Source organism: Theobroma umbraticum, unplaced genomic scaffold, assembly GCF_002168275.2.
Source record: "Theobroma umbraticum cultivar Fairchild unplaced genomic scaffold, ASM216827v3 scaffold_459.0, whole genome shotgun sequence".
NCBI classification, from domain to species: Eukaryota; Viridiplantae; Streptophyta; class Magnoliopsida; order Malvales; family Malvaceae; genus Theobroma; species Theobroma umbraticum.
In genome coordinates this window covers 417,639-425,109 of record NW_018397286.1, presented here as the reverse complement: position 1 = coordinate 425,109, position 7,471 = coordinate 417,639, and the positions used below count along the sequence as shown (strand labels likewise).

Sequence of the window (7,471 nt, the reverse complement as noted above, 5' to 3'; positions counted from 1 at the left end):
ATCATATATGTTGGTTTATATAGAATATACATCTATCATGACAAATAATTTGTCACTTATAAGCATACTTGATGCAAACAAGTTGACAGGCTAAAATTTCATTGACTAGTTTTGCAATATCAATATTGCCTTGAAACAAGAGAAAGTCTTATGTCCTAAATGGTCTTATTCTACAGGAACCTAACGATGATGCTTCAAATGAGAAAAAATAGGCCAATAGAGTTTATATGGATTATCTCAATCAAGCCACATGTGTGATGTTGGCCAATATGGCTCCACATTTCAAAGGAATTGTTCCGATGTAAGATGTATGAGGGAAGCCCAGTAAGGCCTCATGTACTTAAGATGATAGGATATATCACTTAACTTGAGCAATTGGGTTGGGTTATGGATCATGATTTGAGCATAGACTGTAACAACCGCTCCTCGATCGCTATCGGCGTTCGAGTCTGGTGGGAGACTCGTCAAGTTCTGAGCAAGCCTTAATTAAAGCTTGAGTTATTACTTCATATTCATGTCATCAATCTATGAACTTACTTTGAACCATAAAACTCCTTGCAATAAGAATTGAACATAAATCATAATAAGGCATCTTATCCTTTATTCACCATAATTGTAAGAATACATTATAGTTTAAAATCTCCAATTGTACATTACATTGAGACTAATGTCTATTTACAAAAGCAAATTACACTACGGACAATTCAACCTCTAATAGCAGCGCAACTCAGAATAAAGTGCTATGAGATGCCTTTACCTATCCATGGTGAACTATAAATGCTAATGAATGCATGCTAGGCTGATCACTATCTACAAAAGGAAAATAAGGGGGTGAGTCTCACAGACTCAGTGATCATCCACTTCATGAGCAAGGCGCAGATGGGAGACAAGTTTAAAGCAGATAATTTGAATATTAAAACCAGAATATAAAATTATACTCTTATAAAACCAAATCACAAGGTATTTGTGCCTTATAAAAATGTTGTAAAATCATAATGCAAAACGCTTTTTGGCAAAACAATGCCAAAAACAAGCATAGCAAAATAAATTTTAATCACCGACATCTTCACTTTCCAACAAAAATAGAAATAACAGTATAAAAGTACACATGCTTCCAAAATGAGTGGCATGTCAAAATCAACATGTACATCCATATAAATCAACTCATGATCACATATAAGCACTAGTAGCTTTCATTCAAATGAGGGAGTTATAGGAAAAAAACATTAACTTTTCACCATGCAAAAGAGTATGAGTCTAAAAACTTTCAAGGCTCTCGAGTAGGTAATCATCATAATAATCAACCGGTAGACCAACTTTCACGTAATAATAATCTAGGAGGTCCTCCTCTACCAATTTCCCACACCCATGGTAGTCTTAACGATGTTGGTCGATATTGAAGAAATCAAGTGGTCACAACCACGTATATTAACTTGTGGGCTAGCCACATATATGAACTCGTGGCTTCGCTGCGTATAATCATAGACCATGGCCACAGCCATGTCTAATAGCTCGTTAGTGACCCAAAGGTTCTTTAGCTAGAACTTACTTGTGCACAAGGGTCACACTATCTTGATGTGACATTCAGCCAACTCTCGACGCTCATTTGAAAACAAAGTTCGGTAACCTTTCAAATTGCTTTTCACATTAAAAGGTATGGTGTAAACTCTTGTGTAAAGATCAAACTAAAACTAGTTCTTAAAAGTTTGCATTAAAATAATTTAACCATGCATGTCACAGACAAAGATATAAGGCACGGATTTTTGATGCAAACAGTGCAAAAGGGCTTGTTTCCTAGTTTCTAAAATATTTTACATATATGTATATAAATAGTCTACACAAACAATTTCCAAATCAACTTGCATCCACTATTTCCTATGGTTTTTGCCAACTCATGCTTTCCACAATCATAATGTATAAATCATTGTAAATCTATTTTAAAATAGCCTATCGAGGCTAACAACTCATCCTATCCACAATTGCATTTAAAGAAAATCGACAACGTTTATTAAACGTATAACAATATATAATGTATAAATCTTATGAAATAGACACCCCCTACTCACCTCACTATGGCGAGATACTACTTCGCCACTTATCTGGTTACGTTTCCTCTTTTAGTTAATCACCACGATATTCCTTTTCTACTTGCACACTTCCTAGCAATAAACCAAGCTTAATATACTTAGTGTTTATCATTCCCATTTTTCTTTCTCATTCAAACATTAATCATCATTTTACTAACTTACATCATGCTAGAATTACCATTCTTTCTCACTTAACCTTTGCATATTCGTATACATTTTGACATATATTTCTTTCTCACTTAACCTTTGCATATTCGTATACATTTTGACATATATTTCTTTTTACTAAAGGAATTCATATCTTTTACTTGCATAATTCTTTACATCATAAGTACCGGCAACTTATTTATATAATGGCTTAGTATTGATGGCGGGTCTCGTGGCTTGACTCTTACTTGTATTTGCTAGATCTGCATGGAACGGCTTCAGGTTGCTAACGTGAAACATGGGGTGTACCTTCATGGATTTAAGCAAATCAATCATGTACGAAGTCTTCCCCACCTTGGCCATAATCGGTACTGGACCTTCATACTTCCACACTAGCCTTCAAGCTCTCTTCCTTAAGAATTGAAGTTGTTCAAGTACCAACTTCACTAGCACTAATTTTCCACTTTAAAGTGCTGCTCCCTTCAACCTTTATTTGCCCACTTCTTCATGTGGTTGGAGGCTTTCCCTAAATATGGTCTGATGATTTCGATGTTTTGTTTCCATTCTTTAGCAAAGTTGAACGCTTGGGGACTCTTCTCACTATATGATCCCACTAAGGTATGGGGAAGTCTAGATTCCTGTCAGGTGACGACTTTGAAAGGAGTTTTACTAGTGGTTAAGTTTTCTACTAATCAAAACACAATTGAGCCATATCTAGCAGGTTGGGTCAATTCTTTTGGTTCACTTGTAGAAAGTGTCATAGATATTTTTCTAGTAACCTATTGAAATGTTTTGTCTGACTGTTTGTGGTGATAATTGAAATTCAGTTTTGACCTCAATAGCTTGAAAAGCTCCTTCTAGAAGAAACTAGTAAACCTTGGATCCTTGTCATTAATAATGCTTTTAGGAACACACTAGTATTTTACAACATGTTTAAAAATTGTAGAGCCATTTCTTGTGTAGGACCAAACTTCTACACCAAGTTGAATGTTGTCTACTAGGAGAAATGGTCCACCACTACCAAGATTGCTATCATAATTTCCATTTTACGAAGTCATACTATGAAGTTTAGAGAAATACTTTTCCACGATTTGGTCGGTATTGATAGAGGTTTGAAAATTCCCGTCGGTCTCTATTTGTCCAATTTATCTTGTTAGCAAATGAGGCATGTCTTGATATAATACATCCCATCATGCTGCATATGAGGCCAATAGTAACCTTGTTTCAATAGTGCAAGGGTCCGTTGCTAACTTAGGTGTCCTTCCTAAAAGGTGTTGTGGCATTCTGCATTAACTTCTACCTTAACTTTTCCCCTCTTAGAACAAATATGTGTGGTCCTTTTGTTAGTAAAAGTCCATTTTCCACCCAAAAGTGTTTTGACTTTCCACTCACCACCAATTTCATAATGGCAATTGCTTGAGGATCTCGATGCAAGTTTTTTTCAATAAGATTACAGATATCTGTGGTCACTTCGTTGGCTATCATTGGTGTGATCGCTCTGAAAGCAACAAACTCAGCCTTTCTACTGAGGGTCTTTACTACATGATTTGTCTTTCCATCTTTGTGCTCAATAGAAAAATTAAATTTAGCCAAGAACTTTTACCATATCACTTGCTTAGCTATAAGTTTTTGTTGTGTGAAAAAGTGGCTTACAACGGTAATGTCAATCTTAACCATAAATTGAGATCTTAAAAAGTAGTGTCACCACGCTTGTAAACAATGAATCACTATTAATAGTTCTTTCTTTTGTGTTGTGTATTTTTTCTTCACTTCATTTAGTTTATGACTCTCAAACATAACTAGGTGTCATTCTTGTAATAGTACTCCCCTAAGAGCAAAGTTTGACGTATTTGTTTGTACCTTAAAAGGCTTTTCAATGTTTGGGAGGGCTAAAACAGAGCTTATCATCATTACCTCTTGATAACTCTATAATGTAGAGTTATTTGGACTTAATTTTGATAATAATTTAGCTTAGTTCTTGTAGTAATATATAGAAATTAGTAAGTTTTATTTAATTATTTTAAATTAGTTATTTTAAGTGAGTCAATCTAATATTAGTTAATTTTATACTTAATTTGGTGTTAATGTGGTTAAGGTAGGTTGTTACTAATTTATTTATGCTTTTGTAGGTGTTTGATGAAAGAAGAATTTCAATGACAAAAGGAGTATTATTTCAAGGTGCAGACTTCCACTGCACATATTTTGGTATTTCAATCATAACTCTCTCTACAGAGCTCTAAATGAGATTATTCTTAAACCATTGGAAAGATAAGAGAAAAATATAACTTCAATGTTTAAACTAAGTCCCGTTCGGCCTAAAAGGTGTTCAAAATCTTATCAAAGTTGACGCACTGCAACAGTCTTAAAGCAATTATGATTTCAGTTAATTAATTGGATAAGGTTGTGACCCATATAATTCAATGAGGAAATCCTACTTGGAATTGACTTCTTTCTTCACCCAACTTGGCCTAGCTTTTAAGCCCTATGAAAACAACCTTTCAGAGGACTTTGAAAAGAGAAAAACAAAAGAAAAGAAACACTAGATTAACAGCTGAGAGGCAAGCCACAAAGTCATTTAAGCTGAGACGAATGTGAAGGATTCAAGAAGACTTGGAATATCAAGATTACAATTCTTGAGTTTATCTTTTTGTTATTCTTTTATTTTCTTAGTTTGTTTTTATTATTTAAACTTTATTTGATGATGATGTGTGACATGATGGGAAACTAATTCATTAATCCAAGATTATGATTGAACTCAATATGTAGTCTGATTTATTTATCTCTCTTTTACTTATGTTTGATGGATTTAAGTCGTTTATGTTATTCTATTCTTAATGCCTTTAATTGCCTGATCAAAATTAGATTGAATTGGAAACATAGGTTAAACCTTGACAAAGGAGACTCAGGTTGACTTGAATAAAATAGCATATGATTGAATACACTAAGTTGATTAATCAGCAATAACTTTTCCTAAAGTAAAGTGAGATAAATTAAAGTGAGATTAAATTAACAACAACGAAGTTAACTGATAATATAAAATCTAACTGACACTAGAAACATAGCTAAAAGGGGTTAAAATCCGATCCTAAGCTCAAGAATCTAGAAACTAAAGTCTGTAAAATGTGTTAAAAATAACTCTATGTAACAAAATTATTAGTTCTTGATTTAATAAATTTAATGGTTTTTTTTCTCAATGGATTTAATGATTCTTGTTTGGAATCTTTGGATAATTTTATGATTCTTGAGCTTCTAATGATTGGATCTAGGGTGGTTTACTGGTTTAAAATTTCATGTTCATTAACTTCCATGAATTAGCTTTTTCTTTATGAAAATTGGTTCATTTCCTATTCGGTTACTAAGAAAGTAAAGGAAAATTGAAGGAAAAAGGAACTTTGAATGAATTGTATAGTGGTGCAAAAGAAGTGCTTTAGTTAGCTTAAATCATTAAGTGTTTTATTTATTTTTAACTATGGAATATTTGGTGTTGCTTGAGAGAGGATAAGTAATTTTTCAATGCGTATAGTTTCTTCGTTTAAGGGTTACTTTTGATAGAATATTTTCAATTAAATACAATTTAGTTAAAATATACTTAATGCATTCAAGCAATGTTATTTTATTTTTTTTCCTCATCATTTGACTAGGCTACCCTTTCTTCTATGTCATTATCTTCTTTACCAATAGATGTGAAATTTCTATACAAAATCACATACCTCTGTTGCAAAAGCCTCAATTAAATAGTTTTTAATTTGTGTCAGTATTTATCATTGGGATAGAATTTCATTTTTTTTGGCATTTGATTTTAATGGAGTTTTAAACATTTTTCATAGTGTGATTTTAGTATCTTAAAAATTTTAGTTGTAACAATTCCATACATAATTTTCCTTTTATCAAAGTATCACCATAGCATTCATTTCTTTTACATTATCTCTTTAGAATTGAGATAGATCTCTTGAAGTGATCAATTTACATCATCTCCTTATATATGTTATTAACTTATTATCTTCTATCTCTAATTTTGTTATTTATACATAGGCTAATTCTAAGGAAATAGGCTGTTTTTAAGGAAAGGCAAGGAAGACAAGCACAAAATATAATCAAGGTACTTTTGTAATAAAGAATCATGTTAAAATCATTTTCTTTATGCAACTTTAAATAGTCCATTTCCAAGGCACATATATAATATCCATTTCAATAAATATTGTTGTTTGTTGGTGTAAATTTTTTTATCTTTGTTAATCATGTTTATCTTATTTGAAGGTGATGGTAATAGATCAATAAATTGAAAATTGTGTAAATTTGGGTGATGATGTGAAAATGTTGAATGAAGAAGAAATTCCCTCCCAATCATATATATCTAAATTTGAACAATTTAGTAAGAAGTCCAAAATAGAAATGTTAAATGTTTTGGAGTTATTTCACTAAAATAGACAAAAAGCAAGATGAAGTAGAAAAGGTAACTTGTAACGATTGTAAAATGGAGTATAAGATTGGCCCTAAACTTGGTGGCTCATATTATGGCACTTCACATTTGCATCATCATGTTGTTAGTGTAAGCCCTACAAGCCTATCGATTTTGTGCTTGTAAAACACTATATTAATTAGTCATATTTCATGTTAAATACATTATGGATATTTTATATAATGTATGAGGTATTTTTTTATCCATGAGTTTATTTATAAAGAGTTATGAGAGACTTATGTAGATAAAGTCCTTGGAACATAATGGCCTTGCAAAGAAATTATAAATGTTATAATTATGAGATTCTTATGCATCAAAGCCTTGTTCCTAAATATGTTCCTGGTCATTGTATTGTCAAGAATAAGGGCATTGACAATGCTCAAAGGCTAGTACATGCTAAGCTTCCTTACTTTAGAAGTAAGCAATTGATCTCATAGGTTGAAATATGTGAGATACTTGGGGATAGTATGTGGGTGCTTGTTATGGAACAAGTTCACTAAACATGACCCGCTATGAGGGTTCCATTTGGTATTTCACTCAAGTGTCTATGGAAATACTCTCATGTGACAGTAGTGTAAGTAATCCTTAGACTTGTGATACCAGGTTATCTTGTATGTGAATTGTCATGCTTTGATTCCACCTCTACGGGTCTGAAGATAACTAAATGCTTAAACAGGGTGCTTTTGGGCATGGCATGAAGCATACGAAGATCAATGAGTAGTCCGGATAAGATTCATCACCCTAAGTGATTTGAAGGGGACATATCTCATTTGTTCCT

General features: G+C 32.6%; 1 protein-coding gene across 1 annotated transcript in view; it reads left to right on the top strand.

Annotated features, from left to right (window-relative positions):
* The window catches only part of LOC149526235 (protein NRT1/ PTR FAMILY 1.2-like), a 15,318-nt gene that overhangs the window by 4,308 nt on the left and 3,539 nt on the right, over positions 1 to 7,471 (top strand). The gene's annotated exons all lie outside the window — the stretch shown is intronic.